Source organism: Moschus berezovskii, chromosome 7, assembly GCF_049115385.1.
Source record: "Moschus berezovskii isolate FMDL1 chromosome 7, NW_MosBer_1.0, whole genome shotgun sequence".
In the NCBI taxonomy this organism is placed as follows: Eukaryota; Metazoa; Chordata; class Mammalia; order Artiodactyla; family Moschidae; genus Moschus; species Moschus berezovskii.
Genome location: NC_142466.1, coordinates 72,236,839 through 72,249,360, shown reverse-complemented (window position 1 = coordinate 72,249,360; position 12,522 = coordinate 72,236,839). Strand labels below are relative to the sequence as shown.

The 12,522-nt window shown below is 37.7% G+C and overlaps 1 long non-coding RNA gene and 1 pseudogene across 1 annotated transcript in view; one reads left to right on the top strand and one right to left on the bottom strand.

The window, feature by feature from the left end:
• The window catches only part of LOC129556862 (uncharacterized), a 622,407-nt gene that overhangs the window by 6,726 nt on the left and 603,159 nt on the right, over positions 1-12,522 (top strand). Inside the window, exon 2 of the long non-coding RNA XR_016037858.1 lies at positions 10,783-10,898. This is a non-coding gene — a long non-coding RNA (uncharacterized LOC129556862). The remainder of the gene's footprint in view (positions 1-10,782; positions 10,899-12,522) is intronic.
• LOC148777357 (glutaredoxin-1 pseudogene) lies at positions 4,918-5,239 on the bottom strand (annotated as a pseudogene).

Below are 12,522 nucleotides of genomic sequence, written 5' to 3'. Positions count from 1 at the left end.
TTCTCCATATCAGATTTCCTTCTGTAACATTCATTGTGCTTTGAATTTGAAGTTTAGGGCCTCAGTCACTTGTGTACCATCTATAACCCGTAAATGGAGGGGTGCAAATGTAGAATATTATCTAGGAACTCAAGCTATATTTTCTAAACATTTACTATGTTAAATTTTAAGATTTAACTTTTGCAAAGGAAATGAATTCACATGAGTCTACAATATGTTTAGAAATAAAAAGTTTCTCTTCCACTTCTGTCCACCATCTACTCAATTCCTATCATTTCTGAGTTTTAAAATTTATATCCAAGTCAATATAAATATAAATTCTGCTCTGCTTTCCTTTTTTTATGCCAGTGAAAGCTTATGCATATTATTCTGCTCTTTTCACAAACAGGGTGTTTTGGTGTTCTTTACATAACAGTAGAGAAATATATGAGGTATATTTCACTTTAACAATATGTCTTAGGGATCTCTTGCATGTTGTTGTGTGGATATAGGGTCAGTACCATATTAATGGACATTTGGGAAATTTTCAGTCTTTGCTATTAGAAACAGCGCTGCAGTGTTACATAGATTATTTCACACTTGTGCAAGTATTTTTGTAAGATAAATTTACTGAAAGTGGAATTGCTGGTGAAAGAGTATATCTCATAGTAGTTTTATAGGTACTGCCGATTTGTTCTTCATAGAGGCAGTTTATATCCCCACCTGAGTCTAAGAGCACCATGTTACCCATCTTCTTGCCAACAAAATGTGTTGTTGAACTTTCAGATTTTTTTCCAATCTCATAGGTGAAAATTATTATCTTAGTGTACTTTTAATTTTTATTTCTTTTTATGAGTGAGTTTGAATATTTTTTCATATGTTTAAAATATATTTGTATTTCCTTTTCTGTGAAGTATCTCATATTCTTTGCCTTTTTTGGGGGGAGTCATTTGAACATTAGTTTGTGGTTGATGTTTATAATGTGGAGGTTTGCAAAGTGAATTGCAATATTCTCTTTACCCCCAGTTTGTTATTGGTGTTTTGTCTTTGCTTGTGGTCTTTTTGCCAGGTAGATTTTTTCCTAAGCCATAGTTGAATTTGTCAGTCTTACCTTTTATGACTTTTGGATTTTCTGTCCTAGTTAGAAAAGCCTGTCCCTTTACAAGGTTATAATTGTCTTCTACTACTACTTTTATGGCTTCTATTTTACACATAAGTTTTGTGATGTGTTTTTCTTGGTGTATGGTGTGAGAGATAGGTCCAAATTAATTTTTTTTCCAAGTGGCTACTCACTTGCCCCAATACCATTTGTGACTAGTCCCTCTCTACGTTGTTTTACTTCTTACTAGAAACAGATTGATTCATATGCTTTGTTTTTTCACACCTGCTTTGCTGTGACTGAGTATAAATGCAGTTCTCGGTTTTCCTTCCTAGAGAACACCTTTAATGGCAAAGATGTCTTTGCCTTCCACCCCGCTACCTCTCTACTTACCTCAGCTACACCAGCAGCTTGGCAGCCAGTTAATACTTGAATGAATACAGGCTTCTAAGAAAGCTTTCCAGGATTTTCCATTGAGCAATAATGGACTAAAAAGAAATCTTAACTGTAATCAGGTTCCTTCGAAGATTGTTCGAACCAGAGACGGCTCTAGCCATGCTAATCAGCTGTTCCAGAAGCTGAAATCCACTACCTGGGTATTTTACTCATGAGGCAGTCCAGTTCAGGTTGCTTCTTTCTGTGCAAATTCACATCATTTGCCACCTCTACTTTTTCTGACAATTTGGGACATTACTGTCTATAATTTGGGAGAGGGAACCATAATATGCCCAGGAAGTGGTTTGGATCATGCAGTAGTCAGCTCCAGAACCTCATTTACTGGAAACGTGACTGTGGATGAATAATTTGGGGAACATGCTTCCTCAGTTTGAACCCCAAACAGATAATGAAGTTTTTTTTCATCTAGGGAACCTAGGGAAAATCCAGCATTGTTCCTAGGGGAGAGTGTCCAAGCAGGCAGCTTAAACTGAATTTACTTGATATGCATACTAGCACTTTCTAAGTTATTTGGGCTTTAAAATGAAATGCACTGCAGTCGGGAAACTATAGTTAGTTAACAGCCCTTTCCTAATTGGAATTTGTGAAGTCTAAAGGACTTCATTACTTATAAATGGTCTATTTTACCCCTAAATAAACTTATTCAATAAAAAAAAAAAGTTATTTGGGCTAGTTTTATAGCTCCTTGATAGACATTTCCTTCTACTTTGAACCATTGCCCTTGGTGATGTTTCTGTTTCAGACTTGCCTGTTCTTATTAATAAACCTTTTGGGGGAGCCTGTTTCTTATCTCTGCCTTCAGACTTCCCCCTAAAGGTGGTAGTATACTCTGTCCAATACAATTTATCTTAAAATCATTTTGGCCAAAATCACTTTTGTCCAAATACAACTTAGTTGAAAGCAAACTAGTCAACTGGAAAATTTGGTTAAAACAATTATTTAGTAGAAAGTGAATATGCTAAGTTACAAATTTTTGAGTAGTAATACTTTTAGTATATTATGAGTTGTTTAAATACTTTTGGTCCTTTTTCTAGAGATTTTTCTAATTTTTCTTCATTTATATTTCAAATTAATTTTCAGCTACAGGAGCACTGTGTTACTCGTGATACCAAAAGGTTAAAGCAACCTAGCTGCCCAACAATAGCATAGTTGGACAAACTTGATCTGAACTAAAAGTCAGTAAGAGGTTAATTGGAACAACCAAAACATTGAGCGATAAGATAAAAAGATGTTTCCTTTATTGCTTTTTTCCCCTCATTAAAATGGCAGTGCATATGCAGTACAGGACACTCAGAAAAATGTAGATAAGGAGTAGAAGGACAAAAGGAAAAAAAAAGCCATAAATTATAATTTACCGAAGAATAACCGCTGTTGTCCTTTCCTCTCTTTTCAAGTGCATTTTAAACACACAAACTCTGAATGCTGCTTGTAATCTGCCATTATTTAATCATTCTGCAGCTGTTGGTTCGTCACCTTTGTCCAGGTTTAGACTTTGGTTCCTTTCTACCTTTTGACCTGCAACTGTGGGCCAGTCCACCTTAACTGAAAATAAACTGCCATTCTCTTTTTCCTTCAGTCCCTGAAGCCTGCTGAGGTCCATCACTAGCTTGGGCCTCAAAGACCCCCCTGCTTTCTTTAAATGAGACAGTTTATAAATTAAGCGATTCTGTCCATCCCTTCTTTGTATTTACAAAAGGGTCCCTGTGGAACTCTGATCATCTACAAAATAATTTTCGGTATTCATGCTTCATGTATATTATGTGTATATATGTAAGTTAGATGGAAGTTATAAAGAGGAATTAGATTGGGTCCTGACTAAAATAAAAATAAGGCAGAGAAATCCATTATCATTGAAGGGAAATTATTTAAGTAGATTTTCTCTAAGTCAGGGCTGGCAGGGACACGTTGTGTGTTGTGCCCAAGCTCTCGTACATGGTAGACATCGCTGATCAGTCACAGCACTGTTACCCATTGGATCCAGACTCAGCTTTGGGTCTTTCTTGAAATGGGATTCTAGGTAGATGTACCTATTGGAGTTGCTATGACAAACCTATTTACCATTCTCACTATAAGATATTGCATTGAAGTTTTTTTTTTTTTTTTTTGAAGGACAATAACATGTGCCTTTATTTATAATGGAAGGAGGGATGAATGTGAAAAAATGCTTGAAATTGGTATATTTTGCATTGATGACATTCCTTAAAGTCTTGAGAATGTAGAAAATAATTTGGCAAAAATCACTATGTGATCCATGGGTACTTCTTTAATAGAGAAGAAATTAACCATTCATACTTGAGAGACTACAGAAGGAAATTAACTTAATCTTGCAATTCTAGAATCCTTCACAATAAGGAATTCTTTAGTTCTCATAGAGTGAGGGGGAAAAAGGGGAGAGAGAGAACACTTAGAACAGTGTTTTTCAAATTTGGCTATTTTCAGAGACATATTTTTGGGGAATGGGGATACAGATTTTCCACACAACATTTAAATTTTTGTGTTTTTCTTTTGTTTGTAATCTAAACAATACATGCTTGTTCAGGATTCTCTGGACACCATCTGACCTAACAGTGTTGCCGCATGATCACCGCATCTAGATTTAGACTTCTGATCCCTGTAGCACAGAGTGTGGATCAGCAGTGTCTAACTTTTCATATTGCATCTCTCAGATTGGGTGCTCAGCCCCCTCACAGAACTGTTGAACATTTCCTATGAGATCTGTGAGTTTTCAGGGTTCAGGACAGTGGTTCAGAGCAGTGACTGTCAAAGTAGGAGGGGGTGAGGTGGGGTGGGGATGGTGGCCTGGGAGATACCTTTTGGAAAAGCACATTCAAAATACCTGTTGATTTCATAATACAAATTCTAGGAAGTCAAACTCAACAAATAATTTTCAGGCAGCAGCGGAAAACAAACTCTAGCATCATCCTCAGGGACCTGAGATATACTTGGTTGAGAAACACGGGAGTTAGAGGTAGCGGCATCCCAGCACAAGGAGAACACTTGCTAAGAACATGTGCCAAAGAGATTTGGATCAGTGAGTGAATCCTAAGCATATCTTGTCATGTCCCTTTGGAACCCAAAGGGCCAATCCACATGAAACGAGATATCCATGAGACTGCTTAAACCTGTTATTTTGGGCACGTTGGTCCATTTTTAATTCTTAGTCAAAAGAAGCTGGTTTTTGCCTCCCAAAATGCCCCTCCCCCTTTATTGAGGTTAACATATTTCAGAATTTTAAGTAAACCATTGCTGTAGCTGGGTAAATTCGCCCCAGGTCCACTGTAGCTGGGTCAAATTGCCCCAGGTCCATCCTCCAGGAACTGCTGTTGTTATTTGCAATGCCATCCATCCCTCAAGGGGGTTATCAGCCTGGGTCTGCTCTGTAATTATTGCAGAGCTCCAATTTGCTTTAGCCATGTCAACAGTTCCCCTCTCTCTTGCATATTTACTAGATCAGTGCATCCACCTATGCACTCTTTACCGATGAAGACCCGAGGTACCGTTCTGGCTCCTGTGAGCCAGATGCAAGTAATCTTGAATTTCATTGGTGTTACTGTTGGCTGTGATATCAACAAATTCCAAAAGCCCTTGGTTGAAGGGCAGTTGGCTGAGGAATTCCTGCGTCCTTCTGTAGTAGGGGCAGGTGGGCTTGATGAACATGACCACCTTCCCAGGCTGAATCTTGATGTTCACAAATGCTTGAGCCATGCTGTCAGGCTGCTGCCTGTCTGGGAGGACACCTCCATTGCAGATATTGCTTGGGAGTGAAGTGTTTTGTTTTTTTTTTTAATAGTAGATAGACCAAGAAAATCATAATAAAATGTTTTAAAACTGATTAAAAAAGTTTATGATGGCAGGTATGGAATGTGAGCAAAGAGTGATTATTCAAATTTTGGGCAAAGCACATGCCTTGTTAAAGATCTTGGAAGCAACACAATAAGTTAATAGATTTGTTACGGAGTGAAAACAGTGTCACGATAATACTCATCATCAGAACTTGCCCTTAGTATGGTTGTGGTGATTGACTACCCAGCTTTCATTCTACTCTAGATGATTAGTCTAAGCAGTCATGGTTAATCCCATTTCATCTGCTAATGAAGAGTTAGAGTTGGTCTGTAACCTGTTTTGTTCAGTGAGATGTGACGGGAAGTCTGAAGGAGGGCCAGGGTGCATCTGGAATATGGTTTCTTGACCCTAAAAAGAGAAAAAGAGATAGTGCCTTTTCTTCCTCTTACGCTGTTATGTCTGAATATGATGGCTAGAACTGCACAAGACATCTTAGGGTAGTGAAAGAAACTAGCTTAGCAGGAAGCTGATCTAGAAGATGGCAGAGCAGAGAGAGGAAACCTGAGCTCTTGATGACCTTACTGAACTGCTGATTATATTGTACTTGGTCTGCCTTACTTCCGAACTTCCAGTTCTGTGAGATAATACAGTTCCTTATTGTGTAAGCCAGTGTGATCTGGGATTTTGTCACTTTCAGCCAAAAGCATTCTGAGTGGTATACTCACTTTGTCCCAAGCAGATTCATGGCAGCTGGTTTTGTTTAGATTTTGATAGATTTCTTGGGGTTCTGCCCTCCCCCTCTTAATGGCTTCAGAAAGTTGGGTACAGCTTTTAACCAGCCAGCTCTTACCTCGGTCTTCTCTAAGGGGCTCTGTGTTAGACCAGGACTTTTCACAGAAAGCAGCAGGGAATCCACCAGCACCCGTCATCTCTTCTGGAGCCTGTTGGATCCTTTGACTATTTGATGATGTGACTGCTTTTTTGTCATTCATTTGTTCTTTTTCCTGATACTGATTTCTCGCTATGTTTTAGTCCCTGTTCTTGAGTACTTTGCATCATATGCCTGACCTCAAGATTGTTTAATAGATTTATTTTCCTCTCTTCCTTCTCCCCTGAGCCTCTCTTCCTTTATCTCTCTCACCCATTCCTGTCTCACTTTGTGACTTCATGGCAGGTAGGGGCTAGTCTAAGATGTATATAATCTTTGCCAGAAATAGTAGTGAGTTAAGTAGTCACACTTAACTTAAGATCATGGCATCTGGTCCCATCACTTCATGGGAAATAGATGGGGAAACAGTGGAAACAATGAGAGATTTTATTTTTGGCGGCTCCAAAAATCACTGCAGGTGGTGACTGCAGCCATGAAATTAAAATACGCTTGCTCCTTGGAAGAAAAGTTATGACCAACCCAGACAGCACATTAAACAGCAGAGACATTACTTTGCCAACAAAAGCCCGTCTAGTCAAAGCTTTGGTTTTTCCAGTAGTCATGTATGGATGTGAGAGTTGGACTATAAAGAAAGCTGAGCGCCAAGGAATTGATGCTTTTGAACTGTGGTGTTGGAGAAGACTCTTGAGAATAGATCCAACCAGTCCATCCTAAAGGAGATCAGTCCTGGGTGTTCATTGGAAGGACTGATGTTGAAGCTGAAACTCTGGTACTTTGGCCACCTGCTGCGAAGAACTGACTCATTTGAAAAGACCCTGATGCTGGGAAAGATTGAGGGCAGGAGGAGAAGGGGACGACAAAGGATGAGATGGCTGGATGACATCACCGACTCAATGGACATGAATTAGAGTTAACTCCAGGAGTTGGCGATGGACAGGGAGTCCTAGCGTGCTGCAGTCCATGGGGTTGCAAAGAGTCAAACATGACTGAGCAACTGAACTGAACTGACTGAAGTAGTCACATAGCTGTTTGCTCTAGACTAGTATGGCAAATAGTAAGACTAGGTCAGTCCTCAGTCCATTTTCTTATCTAGTGCCTTTTACTCATGGCATAGTACAAGTAACACCTGAAATGTCTAGGGGTCGGGGCTTGTGAGTCTTCATTATGGCTTCACTGTTTGCTACCTGAAATCTTGGGCAAGTCACTTAAAGAGACTGAGTATCTTCTTTAAAATTTGTTATTGTTCAGTTTTTCCCCAGCAGTTTTTTTGGAATTCAAATGAATTAATGTGAACATGGCAAATGAAAAATAGAATTTTTTCCTGAAAAAGAATAAGCAGTCTTGGTTGGATTTTCTGGTTTTTTTTTTTAGATGAACTAATGTCAAAGTCTCTAGAATCAACTCTGTGCAGCTTGTTAGTCTGTTCATAAAAAAGGCAATGAAATATGACGTGAAACATAATTATACAAGTAATCAGGGATGGAAATTGATATTTTAGTGGTAGATTACAGCCTGAAATAAAAAGAAAGGGCCACACAGAATGAAGGGGAAATAAAGGTCAGAATGTTGATCTTAAGGCTTATTTCTAGTTCAACCAGAAATTCTGGAAAGCCAAATTAAGGGAAAGAGAAACCAATAGAAGAAACACCCCCCTCTAGTGGCGAGGAGCCAGGTTCTACACTTGTTTCCTAAGATGGGTGATTGGGGAATGGACAGCTTCTTAGGATGTCTTTAGTTTCTTAAGAAGTACCCTCAAGGGTTCCAGAGTTGAAATTCTTAATGAAGATCATTACTTCCAGTTTTCCTGATCAGGTGGATTGATACATAAATAGTATGTTGGCAGTCTCACGTGGGATCAATTGTCTGAAAAATGTAGAGGCTCCTGTTGTTGGAAGAGATTCACAGTTTTTATGTACTTTTATGTAGGCCATAGAGAATTAGGAGACCACTGTTACTAAATTTCTTATTGATCTGAGATGATATAGTAGGAACCTCTATAAACCCATGTGTAGGCGGATAAAGCCTGTGATAATGGTATAGAGTAGTATTCGTCTGTATTTATACAAAATAATGATTGTGGATTTCCTAAGGGTAACTTTTGATTTGAAATGTTTAGAGGTCATTGGGAGAGCCAGGTGTTTATATCTCAGAAGTGATTTAATTTTTGCTTATAGAAAGGTAGTGAATTTAAATGTATTAAAATAACTTACTACCCATAATTCAGTGGCTTGATAGGGACACCTAATGTGTTCTTGAAGGACATCTCATCTTAAGGGTGTGTTACCGGTGATAATACTTACAGTTGATTATTATTGCATCTACAGATTTCAAGAGCCCATTCAGATTTTTACTGTCTTGAACTTCTGTTTGGGAGGAATTCTTTTAAGAGGCAAAATTTCAAAGAATAAAATGTTTATGGTATTCTGTGTTAGATCTGAGGAAAATTTGAATATCATTCACCTGTGGTATAGAAAATAATGATTATGGCACAAGAAAATAAAGACTGCATCATCAGAGTGCCATTTCTTTATTTTTAATGTCAAACTTTGTGCTCCGAAGGAAAGAAATTTGAAGCTTGCAGTAGAACTAGCTTCTCAATAGTTTAGAATATGTTTGATGATATTTCTTGTGAAGTAAAAATGGAAGAATTCTATAGAAAATGTAAACTCGTACATGGATAAAGTGAGATTATAGGGTTATGAAACTTTAGTGCACAATGGATAGAATATTCTTAGTTTATGATTATACTTCATAAATATATTTGATTTCAGGAAAGAAGAACTAGGTCTGGCAGTAGATCAGGATCCACCTATTGGGGGAAAACCAGAAAATAGGAGGAAGAAGTTATTAATGGTTCATTCTTAGCCAGAAGAATTCATATGGAATAATTAAGGTCAGCTAGAGAAAGAATTATGATTATGTTAAGTGAGTTCACAGATATTTTTGAAGGCAAATCAGTTAGAACTGATTTGTTAATGTATATGGGGCAATAAACCAATTAGATGGTCTCTTTTCTAAATTAGTATGACAGTAGTAGAAGATATTTGGAGGGAAGAGAAATGGCTGATAAGACTAGTAGTAATTAGACCTTCTTCATTAAATCCTAGCACTAAAGAAGTTCTCTGTACTTTAGTAATAGCTTAATTCTATAAATAAAATTTAATATTAAAAATTGATACAAGGTTTGCATTGCTAAAATTAGGCAGTACTGATTTGTGTAAAGGGTTGCAGCAAATGGGCTTGAATAAAGAACCCAAACTTCAAACCTCATTTGAAATTCCAGATAAAGTTTAAGAATATTAATTCATATTTGTAAAGGATTTTATAGTAGTCTTAATATTTTCACATGTATGATCTCATTTATTCTTATCAGAACTCTGGGGGATAGTAGCCCAGGTTTGATTATCCCGTTTTTACAAATAAGGTGGAGGCTCAGAGAGGCTAACCTGCTTACTAAAGAGCAAATAGGGACTAAATGACAAGAGTGGAACTTAAGATGTGTACCTTTTTCAGGGACCACAAGTTCAACCCACTGCATTCAACGTATGTCATTTAATTCTATGTGTTCCTTTCGGATTGAAGAAATAATCTTGTCTGAAGGCGGGCAAATGGGCTAGGGAATTTTTAGCTAGTATGTATAGAGGCACATTTAAAATACATATGTTTGGTGCTAAATGCTTAGTTACTAGAATTGAACTAATTAACCCAAGAATCCCACCAAATCATTACACTAGGGTTTGCATTTGCAGAACTATGAAAAAGGAACTAAATTAAAGTAACATCTGACTATTCATGATTAACAAGAATTCAGCTTTTTTGTTTCATGTTCAATTGGACTAAAAGGTGTGTGTGAATGAATATAAGAGATATTCTTTGGTACTGGGATAGATTTCTTACATCTCATGGGTCATTTGGGTTGTATAAATCCAGGTCCATGTATGTAGATTCTTTAAGGAAAGGGACTTGTGTCTTGTTCACAATTAGAACCCCACTGTTGTTCCTGATACATAAATGTGCTCAAAGAATTTGCTAAATGAATTAAACAACTTTTTATGACACCCAAATCAGGCAGCCACAAGTCCCATACCGTTTCACTTTGTGGAGATCCCTGAGTAACAGTAAGATTGTGGGAGAGTCTTCACTGACTGCAAGAGATTCCATTGTGAGTCTATTTACTTTTGACAGAGCCTATCGCCTTTTCTTCTCTGTTAATCTTTACTCTGGGCCAAAAGACTGTTGTCAGTGCCTTGTTCACATTAAAGAATAATCAGTGAGATTGCTTCCGCTTATCAGTTCATGCCTCACTTGCATGGAGCTCAGGTACCACTGGAGGCATTCTGGTGGGCTAATCCAGCCAGCTCTTCAGGTCATTAGTGCTACACATTAAGCTCTGGGGAGAGGGCAGGCTTTTGTCTTTCACTAGTGTGCAGAGTTCAGACTCTGATATAGCTTTCAGTGTTAACAGGTAGAAGTTGGGTGACTCAGATGATGTGCCAGACTTCCCATGTGTTGTTGAAAATACTGTTTCCAGCCAGCCTTTTAGAAGCTAAGAACTATCATCATCCCTGTTTTACAGAAGCACAAAGAAGTTAAGTACTTGACCAAGTCACACCAAGATATGAGCCCAGGTAGTCTTGCTTCAGAGCCTACGTTCTTATCCGTGCCCATTGCCAGCCTCATGTTCATTCATTTGTAAGTAACCTGTTCTTTCTTTCTGAAAGCTTATATTTTTCTTTCTTATTCTTAAACTTCAGAAATTTCATGAGGATATGCCTAAATGTACACCTTTTTTCATTTATCCTGCTGGCACTCAGTGAGTGCTTCTGATCTAACAGCTCAGGTCTTCTCCTGAGGGTAGTTTTCTTGTATTGTGTTTTCATCATTACTTTCTCCAGTATGGTCTTTGGTCTGCCTCTGGAACTTCTTTTATTTACAATTACGCTTTCTAGAATGGCCCTCTAGTTCTTTTTTTTTTTTTTTCATTTAGGGATTCCATTTCTTTTTATTATTTCCCTGGACAGTGTGTTAAACTTTCACTTGCTTTTCCAGATAACAGATTCGTTCTTCAGAAAGGTCTCTTCTACTTTTTACTTCCTCAATTAAAATTTAAGTCATGTTTGAAGAATTTCCCATATTTTGTTCTGTTTATGTTTTGCATTCAGTATCTTGTAAAAATACCGTAACCACGCAAACCTGATTTATTTTAGAAATGTGAAGCTGTTTCAATGTGAGGAAATAGTAACGTAATATATCACATTGGTAAATCAACGGAGAAAACCATAAGGTCATTTCCACAGATGTTGTAAAGGTATTTGATAATCAGTACCCATTCTTGATTTTAAAAAGAGAAATAAAAAACAGCTCTAAGTAATCCAGGAAATGAAGGATACTTTCTCAATAACCATTGTCATACTTAACATTGAAATACTTACTAAACATTGCCGAAATGTATCCCTCTGAAATGTGGATCTAGTGTTTTATATAAAAAAGGGTATCTTGGTGTACTGCTTAGCCTAAAGCAAGTTACTGTAACAAACACTAACATTTTAGCAGCTCAATACAATAGAAATTTATTTCTCTGTCATGCAATAGTCACTGTGGATGTTTCTGATTGCTAGACAGTTGTTCTCTCTCAGGTGATTCAGAAACTCAGGTTCCTTGCATCATGTGGCTCTCCCTTTCCCTCCAGCTTTGTTTCCAACTGGTAGAAAAACAAAGAGTAGAAAATACGCACCGTCTTCTCAGTTTCTTTGGCCTCAATATGACACGTACGTCTGTTCATATCCCTTATTCTGTTGACCAGACAAATGACCTCACCTGTCTGTAAGGTGTGTGTGTGTGTGTGTGGTGGGGGAGGAGAATGGAAAATAGTATCTTGGGCATCCACAGGTAGGGAAATAAGTAGGTGTTCTCATTTGTAAAGTTGGCAGGACTAGAAATTAGGACCATCTGAATGGAGAATACTGTGGTAATGTCTATGAAACTAAAAATGTACATATCCTTTGACCTTAAAATTCCACTTCTGCAGATATGGTCACAAATGTGTGCATATTTACATTTTAAGGATATATGTAGCATTACTATACCAGAAAGAGGTTGGAAATATTCTGAATGTCCATCAAAGTGTACTGGATGAATAAGGTATTGTATATAAGTAAAATGGAACACTCTGCAGCCACTAAGAGGAACAAGGCAATGATATGTGTACTGCCTGGGGGACAGAAGCAAGGTACAAAACTGTGTGCATTACTACCATTTATTTAAAAAGAGAAATATATACACACATGCTCATATAGTCATAGACTACTCATGGAAC